Below are 7,919 nucleotides of genomic sequence, written 5' to 3'. Positions count from 1 at the left end.
AAGCCGCTGTTCTGTAAATATGTATTTAGGTACAAAATAAAGAAAGAAAATCCCATTGAGATTTCTTTGCAAGGCAGTCGCTGCGCATGCACAGTAGCCACTTTTGTCTTTTCAATTTGTATTTAGGAGATTTCTTTTTAATAATAACAAAGGTGAGGAGACTGTATCCCATTCTGACTGGTTGCCAAAATGATTTCCCAGAGTCTTGTATTTGAGTTCAAGAAGAAAAATGCATTTGGTGGGTGACTGTAGCAGTCACCCACAGGTTCACACTCCTTGGGCTGAGTTCTGGTAACCTCACATAGGTTGCTCAGGTCCTCCCACAAGTGGGGACCGTGCTGGAGCAGTGGGATCATAGCAGAGCACGCACTGTTTTGTGAGCGTAATTCAGGCTATGGGCTCTGACCCATTTGTCACGGCATCTTCCCTGACTCATAGGGAGCCGCATTCTGCCCACTTTAGTGCTGGTTTCCTGAAGCAAGGCAGGTGAGTAATCTGGCAAATGACTGCTTTTCTCCCCGGTTATGATTCTTTTAGTTCTGTGACAGATGTTCTGAGCTCAAACTGAGGAACCTTTTCAATTTAGAACAATAAATAGAAATGAAAAAAGAAAATCCAAGAAATGGGAGTTTATTCCAAAAGCCAGTGAAGACACTGGGGGTTGTCCCATTTCTTTACGTGATCATTGGAACATGCTCTTACAAAAGGAGTTCAGAAATGATCACTATGACAGTGGTGCATGTGAGCAACCCTAATGTAAACCTGTATCCCCCTGCTGAAAGAGTTTTGCCGCTATAGACTGAACTATGGGACTTGTTATTTTTTTTCTTCATCCTAGTATACATGCATACATATGGTTCCACATCTGTATGTGTGTACTCTGTACATGTGTGAGTGTTGTACAGCCATGTGAGAGTGTGAGTCTGTATGTGTGTATAAATAAAAGAAGCTGCAGAAACTTTGTAATACTTTGTGAAAAGGATTATATTATAAAGGTTTGTACTGTCTTGAGTGCACAGCTACTGGAATAAATGTAGGGAATCTCAGGAACAAGCATATAATTTGTCCAAGAATTATTTCTTCTCAGAAGTGTAAGTGCAGTTTTTAATTCTGTATATTATTTAATATTTTACCAATAAAAATAAACTTCTGACACGAAAGGGTTTTCCATTCAAGCTTTCTGGAAACATTGGTGTATGCGTGCACTTTGCTTTCTTGCAGCAGGAAACACCTCAAAGGAATCACATTTCTACTGATAACGAAGCCTATGAATTAAATAGACTGAACATGTTATGAGTTGGGGTTACGAGTGTGAGTTATGAGACTGGTGATCTGGGCACAGGTCCACTTTCAATATTCATTTGAAGCTAATGACATTCTTCTCATCAGCTAGAGAAGCATCCCCCCTAAGGTCCTGCTATTCAAAGTGGTGGCATCGGTCACTTGCCACTGGGTCTACCATGTTTTTGGCATGAGTTAGTGGCCCAAGGTCCAGCTTTCTCTAGAAGACACTTGGACTGCGTAAACAATTCCTTTTAGCCCTTCCCTCAGCATGGGTTCCTCTCGGCTGTATCCAGAGGCAATCTTTCCGGTAGAGATTTATTGGGTAGTTCACATCACCCAACTTGTTCTTTCTTTCATAATGCAGCTATCAATCTGGTAGCATTCACAGTACAAACTCTTCAGAATAACAGGAAGAAGGTCTCATGAAGCTTCCTAAGTTGTTTGTTGTTTAAGTATCTCTTGTAGATTTTTGGTTAAAGATTAACCAGCCTCTCCCCATAATTAAAATGTTATTACTGACATGGGAATGGAAACTCCTTAAGATATCATCTGAATAAAACTTAATCTTCCTTTAAGACATGGTTGATGTATATTGTCTCCAAGGAATACTTCTGTCTGATGAGCAGAATTTCCTCTGCCTTCTTTTGCTCAGGATTGCAAGATTACTGGTTTTGCTTCAAAAAGACCAAATATTCAGCTAATGGGACTGTCCAAGTATTTAATGCATGGAGAAGAAATCACGTTCTACCATTGTAAGACAGAAATGACTGACTTGAGTGACTCACGGTCCTGTCCTAAAAGTTGCTGGAGATGGTGACACTCTTTTCATTGACTTCAGATAAGGGTTCTGAGAAGAAGAGAGGAGAACTCATAGGCAGAAACTAAACGACTGATAATCATTAAGGCTGCTGAGTCATTTGCTGGAGTGAGAGTCTGTGCATGGCTTCATGTTGTTAAGGAAGAGAATCTTAGAAATCTGGCCATGAGTCAGGGACAGTATGTTGTTTGTGCTTGTTCAAGTGTCTGGGTGAGAGTCACACCATGGTGTACCATTGCCTTTTTCTCTAGGTCACTCTGTCAGCAAGCAAAGGGCAGGTTGACCTCACCTACTCAACTCTGTCTAGGCAATGGGGAATCATGTCTAATCCCCTGCATCACTTCTGCTAGGAAACTCTTACTCTATTGAAAATAGCCTTTTCCTGCTTTATAGCAACAGAGGCCTAAAGATTACTCCAGCGACAAGTGCCTGCATAAACTGTCATCATTGAGTCTTAATTTGGTCTATGCGAGGCAACTGCTTTCAAAATATTTAATCATTTTCTCTGTTACTGGATCAAATTGCAGCAGGTCTTTTAAACTGCAGCATCACCCTTCATGTTGATTGACTGGATCAATCTAGTAGCCAGGTAAGTGGTGTGCTTCTGACCAGCTTGTCCAGCACCTTGCCGTTAAGCTGAAATTCCCCTTGTCACCAACAGGCAGTGACAGCACAAGTGAGCTTTGAGCAGTGCATTCTGACAAGTGCCTTCTGCAGCTTTACCAAAACAAATATCATTTTCCCAGTTAATAAAGATTAAGTGTTGATTCCTGGCTTTCACTTCTATAGCGCTAATATTGCTATTTTTATGCACTACTTTCAAGAAATTACTAAAGCTTCATCTAAGAGTGAATTTGTGTTTATAAAACATGGTGAATCAAAGCACATTCTTCTCCATCTCTCTGCTCAGATGTCAAATCCCAGCCCTCCAATGAATCATTTCCCACCAAAACATTGCAGAATATATAACAGAATAACGGGAGTCGACGGTAGGCCCTCAAAATCACGTTATGAAATTCACAATAATTGAGGGACTAAAATAAATTTTGCTTGGATTGCACTTTGAACATGCTTGTTTGGGGGGTTGTTGGGTTTTTTTAGTCAATCCTAATGTAGTCAGTCCTCAATAAACCCAGCTTTAACCTTCTACCCTTCAGTGCTTATTTTGCTCTTCTTGGTGCGTTGTATAAGCATGTCGTAATTTCCAGCATGCAATTAACAATGTTTTGGTTGGGGTTTTTTTCCACGGCAGAGTACCTTAGGAGCCATGATGACTTCTGGATTCAATGAAATAGGAGTTGAAAGGATTGAAAGGATTACTGTGTAAGTACTCAGGTCTTTTAATATTTTACCACTAAGAATGAAAACTCTTTTCAAAGGAATATACTTGTGAAATAGCCTCTGTGTGTCCTATTAATTCCTGGTGCCGAGATTAGGGATGAAGCCCCAGAATATAACGTTTCCCAGGGATTTTTCTCAGTGGGGAAACCGAGCCCTTCTAATGAGACTATATAAATGCTCAATATTATCTCATTATTTTTCATTAATCCGCGCACACCAGTCCGCCTCCACATGCTGTAATTCCATGTTACCACCCATGTTCACATTAAAATAGGAACAGATTATTCAAGACTCCCACACAAATCGTGAACCTCTATCCCTTCTGATCTGTCACTGGACATCCCTGGGACTGAGGGATGTCTCCCCTAGGCCTGAAGAAGTCTTTAACCCTGGCAACCCTGCCCTTCAGAGCCAAATGCCTATATTTATTCCTGGCATCCAACATCTGAGCCCGGGTGAAACTACCCTGTCAAAACTGATTTTTAACAGAAAATTGCTTTTCAGTGAACCCATTCTCTATGGAAAGTGTCTGCTTTTCATAGATTTGGGAGGGTTTGGGGTTTTTTTTTTTCCTTAGTAAGAAAGCCTGAAACTCTAAACCCTCCAAAGGTTTCTGGGTTATTTTCTTTGGTTTCAAGAGGAAATACTTCCCTGCCCTCAACTCCTGTTTTCATATCAGTTCAAATAATGTCAAGACACTATTTGCTGCTCTTTCCCATTATTTTCGTTACTTTTCCTGTTTCAGACTGCCTGTGTGTAGTTTATAGGGTGTGGTGAGGAATGTAAATTATTATTTTCATGTAGGTGTGGTAGCTGTTCAGTTGTAAATCTTGTTTTCAATCCTTCTGACTATTTTATTTGTGATCTGCAATATTGATCTGTCTTCAGGGCAGCAAATGCTGCAATCTATCAGGAGCAGGGACTTCTATTCCTTGCTAAAATACAGCATTCAAAGGACTCCCAGAAATCTCCAAGATGGAAAAAAAAAAGAGAGATCTTGCTTGAAGCCTTTCTCGTGTATGTTTTTTCCCCCTTTGAGATCAGTAGAGGAATTTGTTTCTGCGGTTGATTTGTTTTTATCAGTTAGTTGCAAAATCTGCCTGGCCTCCCTTTCAAATTCATCTCCTGTGATAGCCTGCCACTGGCTGTCTTTTGATAACTGACTTTAAAGAAACAAGTTTAAAGGTTTGCCTCTGAAAGTGATCCATGACGGTGAAGAAACGGGACCAATCTACAAAAGGGAGCTCTGCAGTTGCTGTTGGACTCGAGTAAAGTTGTCAAGCTGTTTTCAGTTGCACACGAGCTGTAGCAGACATGCCTGAAACACAGCTGTATTTTCACACAAGCTGTGAAGAGGCATTTTGGCAGCCCGCTGTCAGCAGTACTGCTGATGCTCCGGCTCTCCAAAGCCCTGTTCTGAACCAGCCCATCTTAGGGAGGACAAGCTGCTGTTTAAGGCACGAAAGATACAGCCCCTTGTAGGACCAGATCCTCAGCTGCTACAAATCTACGTGGCCTGAGCAGTCTTACTGGAGCTAAGCTGATTTTCTCTGCAAGATGTAAGCACTCCTCTGAGGTCTCTGGGCTGTTGTGTGTGCTCTTGTGGACATGCTCTCATCTGTGCATGTCCTCTTGTATGTACCTGTTCTGGAGATAGCCATTAAAACCACCAAAATGGGTGATTTATGGATAAATCCAGACATCTAGGAGTAGTCATTGAAGATTATTTGTTATGGTTAGCTTGAGGCGTGTGGAATCCTTGTGCCTGAGATTGTGGCTAGTATCAGTCACTGGCCTCCATGAAAATTGAAGTTTAGGTGTCACATGCTGCATACTCAAGACTGATGGCCATGCTTGATGGTTTTGGCCAGCATACTTACAGTAAATGCGGAATCTAGTTGTCCTTGGATACCTCTGTATATTGTTATCTATCAAAGAGATTGTTTTGTTGGATGACCTGAAAATAACCCAAGTCCTACCAGCTTGAAAAGCTTCTCCTTTCACTGAAGTGGCAGAAATGCGTAGTGTTTGGGCAACAGTTGCATTTCCTGAGCAGTGAATGCACGGTTCGGATGCCTGCAGTACATACTGAGTGTATGCTGATGCTGTGTGTCCACGATAAGGCATTTAAAGTGCTTTTTCTTGGGAGTTCTTTTCAAAAATTCATTTCCTCAGTCAGATGTTCTCTTATATTTGCCTTCAACTTTTCCCCCCTTTCTTCCAGTAATAAAACAGAAGTTGTCGGTAGGTATTAGAACACAGCAAGGTTTAAATCAATCCAGGTTGATATTAATTATTTGCATTATGTTAGTTCTTAGAAGCCATTCAGACCTAAGTGATCCAGCAGAGAGCAAAAAATAGGTCCTAGTGAACTCTTAACAGTTTTATCATCTACTTATAAAAGAAACCAAGCTTCTCATTGTCAGAAGTCCAAGATATTTTGGTCAAAGCATGGATACCGGACTTGGAGACAGTAGTCCAGTAGCTGTTCCTCTAACATCTCGCTCCTTCTTGAGACTATTCCCCATGTACTTATGTATGAGTATATGCAGAGATAAATCCTTGTGTTCCAGTGAATGGCTTTTCAGTATTTGTGGAGCCGGGAGCTGTGCTTACAGTTGTGCACTGCACTTTTCCCCTGTGTTTATCTGACCTCTAAGCTTTGGCTGAATCACTGCTTTTCAGAATACAGCCCCCCTCCCTATAAATGTGACCAGCATCACTGGTCCTTGGATGTCTGATTGCAAGCTGAGATGTACTAAAACACGTGCTGGTCAGATGAGTCCAGCTCCCCAACAGATCCGGCTGGCTTTGGATAACTGATATCCTAATCTTTATCATGCTCTCACAGATCTGCCTCATCTGTGAATGTTACTGGCTCTATTTCTGCCTTTTTTTGTTTAATTAGATCTTTTGATAAGATATTAAATTATCTGGCTCAAAACCAGATCTAAATGGGACCTTGCTTAGAAACACTGCAGCTGGATGATATCCTATTCACAGTTCCTACTGAAAACTGTCCAGTACATAGATGGACTGTGATCCATTTAATATGAGCACTGACTTTTTGTTTTCTCTGCAGAGGGGGAAAGTGATCACACTATCAATAGCATACCACTTTTATGGTGGCCATATTTGTTGGAAAGGAAGCTTTTGAGATTAAGCTGGTGTGATGCACCCTGTACAACACACTTCAACTGCTCTTAGGAGACAACTTTATGTAACACATGAAAGGTGAAGGACTTTTTGGGTTTGGTATAGACTCAGTTATGAAAGAAAACTGAAGGCCTTCAGGAAGGAATGGTTTTGAGGATAACATCACTAGCCAGTTCGTTCACGTGAAATTGACCATATTTTAATGACCTGCTCTCCTGTCCTGCCAACTTCAGATGACCACAATACTGGCCACATACTTAATTTCATCATATGTATTGCTTTGTTGCTGAGACTTCCTTGAGACCCAGGCTGTTAACAGGGAAAACTTTACTGCTATTTCAGGCTGATTTGTGCATGTCTAAGCTAAGCTGCATAAACCGTGGATTACCTCTGATGCAATTTTATCTTTAGTTGCTTGCCCCATTCTGCTACCAGGCTTACATACCACCACAATCCCAAACCTGCCATTTCTTTTGGTGAAAATGATGGTAGAATAAGCCAAATGGTGATTTTAGAGCACAATAGCTCTCCGACTGCTGCTCTCTCAGGGTACCCTCTAATTCATCATTGTCAGAGCCTTTGCACCACTTGGCTTATCCCATTCTGCACTGGACCAAAAAGAGGGTTTAGTGCAAAGCACTGTGTATCTATCTTGGGAGGTATTTAGGCAGGAGTATTCCACAACAGCTATTTTGGGCAATTTCCCCACATAGAGAAGCTCTAGTGCTTATCTCGATGGAACGAAAGTCAGGCCTGTTCTTCTAGATAAAATGCTTTCCCCTCCAACTGCCTGATGGCTTATCTCTGGTCTTGCAGCATCACTTGTAACCTTTCTCTTGACCCACTTAACTTTCCGCTTTTAGCAGAGCCGGGGTGGGGGCAGGGAGACTTGATTAATGAAGAATATTCACTTTCTTTTAATGTGAAAAACTCTTCAAGTGCTCCATGCTCACATAATTAGGACAGAAATCTCTGTTCTTAATCAGCTGATGAATTATCTATGGGCAAAGCTTTAAGAATGTATTTCTGATGTGTTTGGTTCATATAAATTATTTATTTATAAGGGGCTTAAGCGTTTTTAAGAATCTCCTAACTAATAATATCATTTGACACTTGGCACCTTGTTTTCTTTGCCTGTTAAAACAAACCAAAACTTATTTCTTTTCCATATCCATAACATTTTGTATTAAATCAGTATTTTAGTGAGCATAGCAATCTACTAGTGCTCACCTTTCAAGCTTCAAAAAATAGATAAGGACTAAATATAGGTAGTCAAGGCAGTGAATGCAGGTACAGCGAACGCAAACCTATTTGTTAATTT

This window comes from Nestor notabilis, unplaced genomic scaffold, assembly GCF_000696875.1.
Source record: "Nestor notabilis isolate BGI_N333 unplaced genomic scaffold, ASM69687v1 scaffold19294, whole genome shotgun sequence".
NCBI classification, from domain to species: domain Eukaryota; kingdom Metazoa; phylum Chordata; class Aves; order Psittaciformes; family Psittacidae; genus Nestor; species Nestor notabilis.
This window is presented reverse-complemented; position numbering follows the sequence as displayed.